Here is a 16,220-nt window from a genome sequence, read left to right as displayed (position 1 = left end):
CTTGATCACTGTAAACATCAAAGCATAGTTCACTTGTAATAAAGTCCCATCCACTTCAGCAACATGGAGTCACTGAGAGCTTCGTGTACCGGCTTCATGCCAATCGGGTGGAAAATGTTAAGTTGCTAAATCTCGCAAAGTCTCTAATAGCCACTTCGGTAACTTGTATGTCAGGGGAGGAATTATTGGTATATTTGGCTCTAACTCTACACTATGATGAGAATCACTACCATCTGCATCATTGGGAATGGGTTCATTCTCCTCCAAGCTCTGAGGAACAGGGGTAGGAGAAGAGGGCTCATCAAGAGGAAAAAAAAAATCTAGGTCTCCAAGTATCGGCAAATCAGGGGTGGTTGTGGAAGACTTGGGAGCGGAAGCCCCCTTTGAAGGTAAAATCTTGTTGAAGACAACATCATGGCTGAGTACACCATCCTTGTTTTTTGGATCATAAAGTTGATATCCCTTGGAAAGAGAGTTGTAGCTGACAACATCATGGAAGAGTACACAATCCTTCTTCTTTGGATCATAAAGTTGTATTCCTCGGAAGACAACATCATGGCTGAGTACACCATCCTTCTTCTCTGGATCATAAAGTTGATATCCCTCAAAAAGAGAGTTATAGCCGACAAAAATAATTCTCAAAGACTTGAGGTAAAATTTCTCCCTTTGCTCCTTCAGTACATGGACATAGGCATCGCTCCCAAAAATTCGAAAGTGGGAGATATTGTGATTCTTACCAAAATAGGCTTCAAATGGGGCCTTCTTAGGAACTCAAGAGGTTGGAAATTGGTTTATGGTATGAACTACCATTGCAACTGCCTCTGCCCATAAAGAATTTGGCAAGTCTTGATCCTCAAGCATGGTCCATGCCATTTCTACCACTATCCTATTCTTCCGCTCCACAACACCATTCCCTGAAGGTGATCTAGTATTTAAAAGCTCTTGCTTGATGCCATGATTTGCACAAAAATTGAATAAAAGCATTGGAGGTGAACTCCCCACCATTGTCCGATCAAATAGTCTTCAAAACTTGATTGCTTTCTTCTCCACATTAAGAGATTGCCAATTCTTGAAGAGGCCAAATGCCTCGTGCTTGTGATGAAGAAAGTACACCCAAGTAAAGAGGCTAAAATCATCCACCAATAACATGAAATAAAGATCCTTGCCAAGGGAAGAGGTCTACATAGGTTGGTGTGAGCCAACTCCAAAACGGCAATGGATCGATGTGTAGCAAGCCTCCGAATAGATTCTTGATGTTGCTTCCCATGAATGAAAGTAATGCATTTCCCATGCTCACTCACTCCCAACATTTGGTAAGCCTGTAAGCATCTGCTCACAAAAAGAAAGCCGAAGAGCATCATTGCTGAAATGGAAAAATATGTAATGCCAAAGATTACTTGTCACGGTATCTGTGTCACTGAAGAAAGAGCATGGAGCCTGTACAGTCCGTTCTCCATCGAGCCCCCTCTAACCTCTTTGCCGGATTGTCGACCCTGAATAGATACCGCATCTTCTGTAAAGATCACCTCCATGCCAAGCTTGCACACCTCGTGCACATACATAAGATAAAATCCCAGCTTTGGAGCATAAAGTACTCGGAGGTATGCATACCCCCTTTGCTGTTGAGAATGAGCTCCATAGATCCCTTATTATGGATAGGAAGTTCAGATTTGTTGCCAATGAAGATAGTACCACAATGTCGTCGCATGTTGGACAAAAGATCCTTCATTAGGGAACATATGAACCCCAAAAGGGCCCTTAGGGTCAAAAGATAATTTTGGAATATACTCTCTACACCAATGAGAACGAGCTTGTGGCAACGGTCCCACCAATTTTTGCATTCTTTTTGAATGGCCATAACTTGAACATTTTAACTTCAATTTTTTTTGGACAACAGTGCATTTGGATCGCATTGTCAAGCTCTTTCCATAGATATGTTACATGATATAGTTTTGAGGTACGTAGATATGGGCTATCCATGCCCCCCCTTTTATGTCCTATTGTTGACTGAAATTTGATTGGTTGCTCTTACAAGGCCCTTTTGGGGTTCATATTTTTCCTAATGTCAAAGGTGTCATGTGCTATGAGGCACCACTATCCAAAATCCAATCACAATCACTATAAGAGGCTCTTCATATTAGCGACGCTCACACAGCGACGCTCAAAAAAAAAATTTCCCGGCGTCGCTATGAGCGTTGCTATAAGCGTCGCTATGAGCGTCGCAAATTTACAAAGAAATTTGCGACGCACATAGCGACGCTTATAGCGACGCTCATAGCGACGCCAGCTGGGGTAAAAAAAATAACCGAGCGCGCCCAAAAACTCAGATCTCAGATCTGAGTTTTTCGGCGCCCTCAAGCAAAGAGCAGGTAACGCTCTCCCTCACTCTCTCTCTCTCTCTCTCTCTCTCTCTCTCTCTTTTTCTTTTACACACACACACACACACACACACACACACACACACACACACACACACGAGGAGAGGAAGGAGAGCCAGGTATGCTCCTTCCCTCTCCTCATTCTCATGTTCCCTTCCCCTCTTTCTCTCTCCCTCTCTCTCTCTCTCACACACACACATACACACACACACATAGTGTTTTTGAGAGAGAGAGAGAGAGAGAGAGAGAGAGAGAGAGAGAGAGAGAGAGAGCGAGAGAGAGTGCAAAAACGCACACACATACATAAACAAAGAATGCACACACACATTGAGAGAGAAAAAGAGAGAGAGAGCATGCATAAACAAAAAACGCACGCATTGAGAGAGGAAAAGAGAGAGAGAACATGCATAAACAAAAAACGCACACATTGAGAGAGGAAAAGAGAAAGAAAACATGCATACGATCCAAAAAAACGCACACACATTGAGAGAGAAAGAAAGAGAAACTAAGGGAGCGTCGTAGGAAACTAATTAAAATTAAAAGACCTAAAGATCTAGCCGACGAGGAGTTGAACTGAAGACCTATTATTCAAGAGAGAAATGGCATAATCAATCTATCATACTTGGCATGGGTGATAGAAAGGTTATACCATTTATCTCTTTTTATTGGCACACACATCCACACACGCGCACACACACAGGAAGAAGAGAGTTATAACGTCGTAGGAAACTATCTTAAAAGACGTTAAAGATTAGGTTATATGTAGACTTACATTAAATTAGATTTAGGTTTATTTTTAACTAGATTTACGTTTATTTAAGCTAGATTTAGATTTACGTTATATTAGATTAGATGCGGGTCTCCATAGACTGCGATGCCTGCATGAAGCGGGTGAAGACAGCCCTCAATGGAATATAGGGTATTGCTGCCTTCACTCATGGTGGGCTCCGTCGATCCAAAAGTACTGGTGAAATGTCTTCAGAAGATAGGGAAGAAGGTGGATCTTCAGGGCGGCAAGAGTCACTACATCCCCGACACAATGACCATCTAGACAACCTCTAGTCATTAGACTTACGTTAAATTAGATTTAGCTTTATTTTTAGTTAGATTTACGTTTATTTAGATTTACGCTTATTTACGTTAGATCGAGTCCACGCAAGAATTACTTACGGTTTAGGGTTTAGAGTTAGACGAACAGTGAAAAGATCTACTGTGAAAAGATGTTAAGATGAAGTGAAGTGCTACAGCTAGAGAAGAGGCAAAGGGATTTTGTCCACTACATGCAGTATCATGTAGACGTGGGTGTCTAGATTTCTTGTACCCACAAATATAGGTATTGACCAATAAAGACGAGATTATAACCCGGTGGTTCTGATCTCCGTGCACCTCTAGACCGAGGTGTGCGGGGATTGGACATGACTAGAGAATGTGAGGTAAAGAGAGAGAGAGAGAGAGAGAGAGAGAGAGAGAGAGAGAGAGAGAGAGAGAGAGAGAGAGAGAGAGAGAGATAAGACGAAGAATGCCAATAGAATATTAAATATGTTGTCCAGGTTATAAGTTTTTTATCCTCATTATGAGTAGCGACGAGGATGTGGGACCGTCCAACCAAAACACCTATCTCTCAACGAGGGTCTTATGTCCTTGTAATCAATGCAAGCATGCTGTGCGACGGACAAGACGTGTTTCTTTGCAGCACGTTCGCGAATTTGGCGAGTTCGATCCATCTATTATAGATCGAGTTGTTGCCAATTATAACTCGTCGGACTCTGACGCTGGCCAACAAGCAGCAATCTTGCAACCCAATAGACGTATTCGCAGGCGCTTTGGTCAAGCAGCATATGTGAGGCCACAAGATGTAGCCTCTGACAGCTCGGGGGATGATCATGCAGAGCACATTCCCAACGAGGCAATGTTTGAGCCCGAGATTGATGAAATGATCGAGACGATCATGGATTCAGAAAGGCTTATCTATGATGATATGAAAAGTGAAGCCGATACATCATTGTATAATGGAGCACGTATGTTTAGATTGAAAGCACTCCTGGTTCTTCTCAACATGCAGGCAAAGTTTGGATGGAGTGACACTAGCGTCACAGCGCTTTTCAGGTGATCTATTACAATTAGTTTACTTTAATAGAACTCTAAATGTATAATGATCTGATAGATTTTTACACGACTGTATCATATTTTTATGTTGTGTAGATTGCTGAAAGAGCACATTCTACCAGCTGACAATGTGATGCCAGATTTCCGAGATGAAGCAAGAAAGATTTTGCGAAACTTGGGGATGGATTACAATTCTATCCACGCTTGTCCTAATGACTGCATTCTTTTCAGAGGGGAATACACAGACATGGAGAAGTGTCCGAAATGTGATTCCGAAAGATATCGAGTAGATCTCCACGGGACAAAAATTCCACAAAAGGTTTTGCGACATTTTCCTTTGCTTCCTTGCATCAAGCATTTCTTCGAATGTAAGTCCATGGCCGCCCTAGCATCATGGCATGAGGAGAATAAATCTTCGGATGGTGTGCTACGAATTCCTGCAGATTGCGCAGCCTGGAAACATATAGATGGAACATGGTCGGATTTTGCCAGGGAAGCTCGAAATTTGCGCTTAGGCCTGGCTATGGATGGCGTAAATCCATTTGGTCAAAGATCAACATCTTACAGTGTATGGCCCGTTGTCATCGTCAACTACAACATTCCCCCGTGGTTGACTACGAAGAAGGGGCACCTATGGCTAAGCTTGATTGTGCCAGGGCGATATAAAGTGGGGAATATGGATGTGTATCTTCGTCCACTATTGGAAGAGCTACAACAATTGTGGATTAGCATAGAGGTGGTGGATATGAGCCGACACACAGGACGACGGAATGCTTTGATCAGAGGTATTCTAATGTGGACCATGCATGACTATCCCGGGCTAACAGAATGCTCAGGTGATCTATTGACACTCCTCTCTCAGACATTGTAAATCTTGTTTTTTCCCATAGTTGATCTATTATCATGTGTATACATGCAGGGCTTCAAACAAGCGGATACAGAGCATGTGTCACATGTGGACCTAGACTGAATGCACGTAGGGCACCCTCACTGAAGAAGCAAATCTACGAAGGTCATCAAGCGTATCTTCCGGAGAATCATGTGTTACGCGACGGCTTTTTGGGAAGAGAGCCACCAAGGATGTCTGCACAAGCATGGTTAGAGCAGAAGGAGATGTGCGATGACGGATTGCCTCCAGGGATGAAGAGACTATCTCTATGGTACGAGTTACCATACTGGCCCCGACTCGTGATCAATCACTTGCTCGATCCAATGCACATATTCAAGAATGTGGGTAATCTACTATGGGACCATTTGACCGGCAAGAAAGATACTTTGGGAGCCAGAGTATACCTTAGAAATGTGGATCGTATGGAGCAATATTGGCCGCAAACAGCGTCTGATGGATCGATAAAACTTCCTAAAGCACCATGGATTTTCACAGGAGCCCAAGAACGCAAAGTAAAAGAGGCCATTCGATCTTTGCGGACCCCCACTGGCGTAATGCAAAGCAAGAGCGACAAAGGGCACGAATCGAGTGGAGACGGGGAAGACGACCACCGATGCACTATCCAGCGGCCTACCAACCTTCATGAGCTTAAGATGGTTGCACAACCAATTGAAAAGCGCACAACAATGCGGTGACGAAGTGACTGAAGAAGAGTGGGAGTACTCTCGGGGTTGCGCGACCAAGGTAAGTTTGCAATGTACGACTAGCAAGTGACTTTATTTATAAACGTTTGAACGGCCACTCATAATCTTTGTTCGTTGTAGTATAAGTCATACACAGCAGCATGGTGTAAAGGTCGACATTTTAGTGTGGAACGAATCGACAAAAAGCGTTTTACTCAAGATTGTGGAATCATGGCAAAATTTGAACAGTCTAGTCGACGACGTTCCTCTGATGCAGATCCCGTGGTGGCGGAACTCACTTACTTCGGCACGCTGCAAGAGATTTTGAGGATCGATTACAGAGGATTTTTTGTCGACTTATTCGACGTGCAATGGTTCAAGATAATCATGGAGGGTCGAAACGCTACTGTGCGTATAGGAGAGTCTGGTTTTCTTGAGGTGGATTCTACTAAGAAATGGACTGACCTAAGAGACACTTTCGTACTACCCGAGCATTGTGAACAAGTAAGTATATAAATAGTTAACATCCCCCTTTTACAAGTTATGTGCTTGAAAGCTCTCATGTAAGTTATGTGGCTCTGGCAGGTAGTATTTCATCCTACAAAGTCTACATCAAACTGGTGGTACGTCATAGAGGTAGCCCCTCGTAGTGCAAGGACGTATGAAGGCTACCATGTGCCAATCACAACGACATCAATGGAGGAGATCAGAGAAGATGCTCAATCAGAAGCCACTGCGGTGGTGCCAGACGAGCATCAAGATGCTACTACTCTATATGGGGTGCATGCAGAGGAGCTACAAAATGAAACAGAGGATATGTGTTTAAACGGAGAGCTCTATATAGATATAGGAAGTTATGCTGAGTTATGCGAGGATGAGAGAGAGATCTCTTAAAGCCACAAATATTGTATTTGAACAATTTTGCTCCGTGCTGTAAAAGCTCTAGCTCTCTAAGTAGCTTCCATGGTGTGTAACGCTCTTTTCTACTCGCGCTCACATCTTTTGATTGAAAATTCTGAGTTTTCGACTTGCCTCTTCTATCACTCGATTCATTGCGTCATTGTATTTATATGCGTCATTACGTCATTGTATTTAATGGTCTTTGCGTCATTGTCTACTCTATTCATTCAATATTAAGTTTAAATATTCGTGTGTTTAATGCAGGTATGGATGATGAGGAGTTTCTTTCTTCTTTGTCACCGCAGCAGAGACAGTGGTACGTGGAGCGTCATCGCTCTGGCGCATCATCGCGCGTTCCTACACCATCCGCATCTCCCTCTCTTTCGGAGCATTCGGCGCGCTCCGAAGCTTCGGCGTCGACGAGACGAGCGTCACACTCGTCTAGACACCGGCGCTCTAGTGGTGGCGGTGGTGGTTGTTGTGGGGATTCCGCCACCGATGCCTCCACACCGCCTCGTGTTCGACGAGGCTCTTTACCCTCCCCTTCTTTGCCCGCCCCCACACCAGCCACAGCATCGCCGTCTACGCCAGGTTTTGCACGGCTGACTGTTCCTAGAAGCTACACACCTCTACCTACTCCGCCAGGAGCCACCCCACTCGACACTCCTCGCTTCGGCGCCCAGACGCCGATGGAGACACCTGACGTCCGTACCCCCATCGACACGCCGCTAGAGACCCCTGGCGGGACACCCAGGTTCACGCGTCACCGGCCAGAGGGCTTGCCTTACTCCGTCGACATCAGCGGCGGCATCATCATGGATGATGACGGCAAGAAGGTGATCTCGCGCATGCGTGGTCTTTGCTCTCAGCTGTTTAGACACTATATACTAAACAAATGGAGTGAAGTACCAAGTGATTTAAAAAACAGAGTCATCAACATACTTCATGATGAGTTTCCCGTTCCAACACGGGATCAGCGCTTCAATGAAGACCTGATGAAGATTCGAATGCGCGAATACTGCAAACACAAGCGTTCCGAAGTGCAAAAAGCAATCAAGAATGGGTGGAATAGGCCAGATTGGCTGGCCAAAGAAGATTGGAAGAATGCGAAGAAAGCAGCGCGCGAGAATCCCGACAAGTGGAAGCAACAAAAGGATGCAGCCAGAGCGCGAGTAGAGGCAGGGAGCTCGCACCACTTGGGGAGCGGTGGATGGGCATCATTTGAGGCCGATTTTGTAAGTCTTTTCACATTGCTCTTTATGCATGTTCGATAGTTTAGGGTTTATGAGTTTTTTAGTTCTAACATAATGAAATCTTTGTATGTTTTGACAGTGGTCGATGACAGGACGTGATCCCACACCGTACGAGCGCGAGTACGCAGGCAGGAAGGGCTTAAACGCCCTGATGGACATTCTCAGTTCTCGCGGCGGCATGGTTAGTATTAGGGTTTACTCTTTTTTATTTTTTGTATTGTTTTATAAATGTCGTTATATGTTTATATTTACTGAAAACTGTCTTATTGTCTTTTTTTGCAGAATCCGACAGATACGCCGCTTGGACGCGATGAGACGTCTGATTAGACGACGTCAGTTTAGCCGTAGCTAGATAGCATTAGTTTAGGGTTTCTCATAGCTTATGTATCATGAGACGGATTTTATACGTCTTTTTGAACCATGTATATTATTACATTTGTCACCGCAATTCCTTTTGCCAATCAATTCTTTATGCCTATGATGTTGTACAATTGTCATTATTACATTTGCCAATCAATTCAGTTTGTCTATGATGTGTACAATTGTCAATTTTGCAAACAATGCGTCTTGTGGGTGACTATTTTGGGTCTATTATTTACCTTTGCACTTTTTTTAAAAAGTGAATCAAGTACAATATGGTTGATGGGTGGCAGGGCATTGAAGCAGGGCATTCAATGCCCTGCCACCAAAAAAATATTCTCTCAGGCGTCGCTATAAGCGTCGCTATTTATGGCTCTGTAGCGTCGCTATATGCGTCGCTATACTCTTCTGTGAGAGCGTCGCTATCTGCGTCGCTATAGGCGTCGCTATGAGCGTCGCTATATAGCGATGCCTATAGCGACGGCTATAGCGACGCCTATAGCAACGCAGATAGCGACGCTCTCGTAGCGACGCTTTTAGCGACGGTTATAGCGACGCCGGGGGTTATAAAAACCCAGTGTATTTCCGTCGCTAAGAGCGTCACAAGAGCACACAACCTCTTGTAGTGAATCATCTCAACCTGCAAGAGTCAACTCAACCTCGGATGTCCCTGGAGAGTTATTTGAGGGGAGAATCTCCAAATGAACAAAGGCAGGTGACTGCACCCTTGTCACCAAAGAAGTTGAAGCATCTCTAAATCGCTTTGGACACTTCCTCCAATAATGTCCCTTCTCACTGCAATTTTTGCAAGCCGTTCTACCTTCAAGGATTCCAACTCTGCATCACTCTTCTTGTCTTTGGTGTTGTTGCTTTTATTCTTACCCTTTTGCTTCTTGTTGTTGGAAGAACTAGTCAAGGCTTCGGAGCCTGACTTCCTCCTATTGAACAACTTCTTCTGGTCCAATCCATTGAAACAATCTTGTCCCAAGAGGTAGTATTCAGTCGGCCTCTTGTAATCAATGAAGAGTAAAAGTTGGTATACCAAAAGGAGGCAATTGGGCCAAAAGCTGGATATCCATGTCTTGTGAACTGATAAGCTTTCCCATATGAAGTATCTCTTGTTGAAGCTCCTGAATCTTGTTAATGTGATCCCACATCATGGAATGTTGTAAAGACCTCAGTGCCTTGCCTGGCCCCCCAGGCTATGGACAACCACCCATTGACTATGACCTTATTCTTGTACATATACCAAGAATAAGGAGCTCCTTAATTTAAGGCTGACTCCATCCACACACCTTGCACTCCTTCTCCTTCTTCCCCTTCCCACACATACCACACCTAATGCATTTTGCACATACACTGTGACAGGTTTTTTGATAGAGTCGAAGTAATTGATAGAATTCAAATAGAGAAACATTATTTTTTTTCTCTACTCCAAAAGTTGTGTGTAAGGGAATGTTCACACGAGAGAGAGAGAGAGAGAGAGAGAGAGAGAGAGAGAGAGAGAGAGAGAGAGAGAGAGAGAGAGAGAGAGAGAGAGAGAGAGAGAGAGAGAGTCGGCGTTGGGAGGTGGACAATAAGTGAAAGAGAGAGAGTTTTTGAACTCTCTTGGTCATGGAGAGAGGAGAGAGTGTGTGCACTTGGTGCGGACACACATACACACACATGCATCATGTGTGAATTTTTTGACTAGTAAGTCTGGGTCACTTGGCATCGGATTGTTTCTCCTTGACTTTTCGTAGAGAGAGAGAGAGAGAGCAGATCGTCTCTTGGCTTGGATCCTTCTTCGGCAAACGATTTCTAATGGTGGTTTTCTTCTCGATTTTTGGTGCTCTTCTATGACTTGGCATCGACTCGACTTCTCGGCACCTTACAACATCGGCTTCTACCATTGCTTCTTTGACGTTCTTTCTCGGCATCAGCTTCAAGCATCGATGATTGGCATTGGATTGACACATTAGTTTCAACATCAATTTAGGCAGCAATCACATCAACTCTTCTGTTCAACGGCGGAAGTGAACATCGAGCACTTTCCTGGACTTGAGCGAGAGCGGTTGGGCTCTCCTTCAACATAGCCTTGCGATCGGCTTTCTTCCCTCGACCATTCTAGAGTAGATTTGCTCTGATGGAAATTCCTCGGCCCCCTGCCTTCCCGACCTCGATACATCAGGAGACAGACGAGTAAGAGCGGCATCAACTCTCCTCTAACCCACATCTGGAATGGCTCTTGACTTCGTAGCGTCTTCTTGGTGCGCCCCCCCCCCCCCCGATGGCGTTTCATCTTTGACGATTGCCTAGTTTTTGGCTTCACCGACACACATTGACGCATAGCAGCTTTGATGGGCCATTTTAGAGCAGTTTTTCTCGTGAGCGCGGCTCTCAGATGATAATTTTGACCACACGTAGCTGGTTGATAATGCGTTGCGCTTGGTTTTTGGTCGATGTGTTTTGTCAATCAATGAGATGTGTGCTAGATAGTTTTGTTCACAGTTTGTGCTTTCTTGCTGTGCAGACTATGTATGATTGTGTGGGGCATTCCACATTGCACGGTTTTGTGCAATCTTATGCTATGTATGCATTTGTGGATACAACTTGAGCTAGGTATGGCTTGCAGGTACTAGGTTCATAGGTTTACAACATTTTTGGAGAGGTACAAATCCATCGAGCCACTCGTTCATGAGTGAGTGAGTTTGCCAGGGTTTTGGCCCAGTGCATGTATACCGTTTGTCGATCTGTTCACTGAGACACTGAGACACTGAGTGTTTGTCTATGCTTTATACAATATTGGTGAGATTTTTTGAGTTTTCTCTCAGCTTTTAGAGGAAACTTTGTGGTATTTTTCCTAAATTCTTGCCATGTTTCATGCATATCTGCAGCTATACTCTATGATGGTTTAGTGGTCAAGTATTACTCCCACTTTGACAGGTTTTATCAGCCTTGTCTCATAGGAGTGAGAGTTGCATATGCTCGTGTGGCTACAGACTTTGCCAACCACAAGTTTTACATGTATTTTTCAGATTTTTGTAGGCAGTTTCTCTTGTGGTATGCGTTTTGAGCTAGTTTACTCACTACTTGCATATATGGTTATGTGCTTTATGCTCGATTGAGCTGTTTATGCCAGACTTGGCTCACTTGGTCTAGTGATGTTGCAGATTGTAGATTTTAGAGATGATTTTACCCATATGTGAGCATTGGGTTTTGATATGTTTGATCATGGTTTCCATGATTGTGTAGTGGTCGAGTTATCTCTCACTTTGTTGCCAGTCTTGCATGATTGTATGGTAGAGATTGTGCTTGATTTTTTTTCTCAGTTTATAGGGGAGACTTTGCCAAAATTTTCCTAGTTTTTTTGGCCATAGTTTCTTGACATTCACTTATGGTTGCATATATGTAGAGTCCACAATGATGACTCGAGACGGTGGTCTCCTAGTTTTTGATACATGCGATGTTGGCATTGTGGTCACATAGTGTACATTAGGCACTGTTGTTTTAAACATATGAAGCAACAAAAAAGATCTATGCGTGGCACATATGAGGTTTTGACACATGCTAGAGTGGTGGCTTCATATGCGAGTGATGATGATGTCACGTTTTCCTTTAGCGTTCCTCCTGCTTATATGTCTTTAAGAGGTGACACTTTTCCACGTGGATTTCTAGATGAGGATGCAGTCTTTCATGTCACACCATATCATGACTGGTTTAGCACCTTCTCTAGTGGGAGCTTTGGATGTGTGCACTTGGCTGATGGTTCGGCGTTTGACATTGCAAGTGCAGGAGATGTTTTCTTGTCACTACCCATGGTGCATCATATATGATTTGACATGTACGCTATGTTCCTTAGCTAAGATAGAGTTTGATCTCAGTGAGATGGTTAAAAGATTATGGGTGTCAGAAACTTCTTAGAGAGCAGTCTTTCCAGATGCATTGCGGTTCATTAGTGATTGCGAGAGGAGTCCGTAGTGGCTTGGTATATCCTATGTATGTATTTGAGATTTGAGACAGAATAGTCTCAATTTTGTTGCTGGAATTCTTTGAGTGAGAGACTAGATGTGTCTCCTTCGTGGGTGAGATCCAACATGCCCAAAAGATAGAGCATTTAGGCGTGCAAAACGTGCATGTAGACTCTGTAGAGATAGAGATAGAGCGGCAGTACTCTAGTGAGACACATGGTGTTGTTAGAGTTTGTCTAGGTAAACGTAGAGTGGGTTTGCTCCCTAGAGACATAGGTAGAGATGGAAAACATGGACTTCTTTGATGTGCTCATTCTAGAGACTAATGAGTTGGTGAGAGGGACGTAGCCATCCTAGTGTCGATGATGACACATCCATATGCGATGAGTAGTCCTAAAGATACAACACATGCAGATAGTGCACGGGAGGCTAGGATAGCCTGGTTTGTGTAGACTTTGTTAGTATTCGGGTGTCTCATGTACGACCTACTAGTGTTGAGGCCCAACCTAGCAACTGGAGTGGGAGCATTTGTAGTAGGGATTGCCAATTATATGATGACGAACACTAGCATGATGCATAGTGGAGTTTTGCAGACCATACAAAGTTGTATGCAGGATTTACATATAGGCTCTAGAGTGGGTACGCACGCTTGCCTATCCCTAGAGCCGATGCGGATGCCTGTAGATCAATGGAGCGAGCCATGGGTATAGGTTGAGAGAGTCTCCCACCTACTTTCTTGCTAGTAGTTTAGCTAGTAGGACCCACTTATCGGCACATTCGCCTTTAAGTGGGAGATTGTTGAATAAAGACCTTTGTACCTTGCCCGATCACCTATGCTATGGACGTCTACCCACTAACTATGAACTTATTCTTGTACATATACCAAGAAAAAGGAGCTCCTCAGTTTGAGGTTGAATCCACCCTCACACGTTGCACTCCTTCTCCTTTCTCCCCTTCTCACATGCACCAAACCATACGCATTCCACACTGCACCGCACTCTTCATGGAATAGTTCTTTGTATTCAAGTTTCTCAATTGCACCTCAAGCTATCCGCTTCACTGAAGAAACTCGATCATAAAGTGAAGAAAGCTGATTGGGAGGCCCTTTTAAGGTAGTGGAGTGTTTTCCGAATGGTACATATCAGCTGGCTAACCTGGATGGGATCCTACATACGTCAAGGGTAAATGGATTGCGTCTTAAATTATATAATGCTAGATTAATGATGGTGAAGCAAGATGAGCTGTTTGCAGAACAAGTAATGTATGTGAGGGATGAGGAGACCTGTGACACGACGAGTCTCATATCTCTTTTTGCTAATGCTGATCATGAATGATCTAGCAAGCTAGGGGATGGGCAAATTATGTTAGGAGTTTTTTTTGGAAGAAGTGATTGTGCATATGTACATACACATGCATGGTGCATAGAATAAAGAATTTCCCATTGTCCAAAGTCAGATGGTTACGTGGGGCCCACATGTGTACAGGTAGGACAACCTGTACATAGTACATCGATTTTCATTGTCACCAGTATTAGTGTTTTTTCTATAATAATGAGCAGTTGGTGGAGCATAAAACTTCTCGAGGAAGCTATCAGCAGGATCATGCCATGAGGTAAGCAGGTGCATCAGATGACATCCAATGGTGTCAGGATGTCGAATGGGATCAAGACTTACACGTGGATAGGTGAGAACACAACGGGAGTGTTTTCTTGTGATGAATTATGTAGAAAGGTCAAAATTGAGAACTATATTTGGGGTCCACTTCACGTGATTGTGGGATGTATTATTGAGAAAAGTTGAGCGCCAGGTGTGCTGATGGATGCAAAACGGTAACAAAAACGCACTGCATGGCCATTTTTTGGCCTGTTCGGGGTCCTTTTGAGGTCAATCAAAATGCCAAAGGTGCCCAAGGGATGAACTGAAGTGTGGAGACTAAAAAACCTGAGAAAAAAACTAGAAAAACATGGAGAGAAGAGGATGAAGAGCCGCTACCCAATTTTTGGAGCCTGTTTTGGCCATAAATTTCTCGGATGAGCACTTTGATATTGTAGACTGTGGTTATTGGCCATTCCGGACGCAATGGTGCTGTCCATTTTGCCAAATTCCTCACTATTTTCTTGTTGTTTTGGTTGTGTAAGTTTCTCATGTGAGCGAAGCCTCTGCTCAAATTTGTGATTGTATCTGGCATATTTCATCCATATGGTGTGAGCTATTTGTCCCATTGGTGTCAGGCCAAGCTCAATTGTATCTAAGCATCAGAAATCTTCCTTCTTTGAGCTTATTTATGTGTGTGTGTGTGTGTGTGTGTGTAGATTGGGCAAATGGAAAGTCTCTCTCCTCTCACTCCATCGGTGTGTTCCCTGTCTCCGTCAGGTGGGTCGTGTAAACCTAGTGGTGCCCCATAGCGTGTGTCTGTGTGTGTGTGTATTATTTCAAGAGTGTGTGTCGGGTGATTATAGAGGTGTTGTGTGTTTTTCCATCCCACTCACAATGTAGACATGAGTGAGCCATTCATGATGAGATTCCTAGTTAGGGGCTTTGGACAACCATGTATTTCTTAAAATGAAAATAGATATGTGTGCACCCTAAAGACCTGTGGCATTGCACAAGTCATAGACATGCATGACAAAATTGATGGTGAAATTGCTAGACAGGGGCTGTTGCAAAATCATGTCTTGCTTTGCATTGCTTTGGTCAACATGTATGACAAACACGGTCCCATCAAAGCACAAAAAGTTCTTTGTTAGCAATATGTTTAGCTTAGTAGTGCTTTAGCCAACATGTATTTCATCGTAAGGTCCTTGCAAAAGCAAAAAAAAATGTTCAGCTTCTTGTCTAGTGTTGTCTCTTGGAGCATACTGATTGCAATAGATGTTGAACGTGGATGTGGCAATGAAGGTCTAGGTTGTTTTAAGCAAATGTTGAGTGTGCACCTTGAAGGGTTGACATGGGTAACAGAATTCATGATGAGGTTTCTAGTCTATGTCTCGCTTGACAATTCTTTGGGTGGCATGTCTAGCAAGTGCATCATATGCACAAAAACATAAAAAGTTCTGGATGAGCTTTCTTTCCGGGACATCATCACTTGAAGTGCATTGATTGCAAGATATTCCCAACATGGTTGTGGCAAGAAAGTTCTGGGCTATTTTTAGGAAAGTCTAAGAAGTAAAGGCCTTTCCCCAAATGCAATCAGAATATGTGTGCACCTTGAAGGCTTGTGGCATTGCATCTGAGAAACTTGCATGAGTGAGAAAAATTGTGATGAGTCAAAGGCTGTTACATAACCGTGTCTCTTTGCAAATGAAATTAGGTATATGTGCACCTTGAAGACATGTCTTTGAGTAAGATATATACATGGGTGAGAGGATTCATGAAAAAATTACTAGTAATGGTCTATATACATGGGCGGGAGAATTCATGACATTTTGGGTGAGAGAATTCATGAAAAAATTACTAGTCATGGTCTATATACATGGGCAAGAGAATTCATGACATTTTTTCCAAGATGGCATCACTTGAAGTAAATTAATTGAAGTTCATTAATTTTCTGTGGGTCACATGTATGACAAATATGAGATCCTCACAAAGCACAAAAAGTTCTTGTTAATGAGTTGCATGTCTGGGATGTCATTTTCAAAGTATGAATTGCCCATGATGTGGGTGCACCTGTGTACTTTGAAGATTTTGAATGATTTGTTGCAT

This window comes from Adiantum capillus-veneris, chromosome 5 (genome assembly GCF_014529385.1).
Source record: "Adiantum capillus-veneris isolate H3 chromosome 5, ASM1452938v2, whole genome shotgun sequence".
Classification (NCBI taxonomy): domain Eukaryota; kingdom Viridiplantae; phylum Streptophyta; class Polypodiopsida; order Polypodiales; family Pteridaceae; genus Adiantum; species Adiantum capillus-veneris.
Note: the sequence above shows the minus strand (reverse complement) of the source record.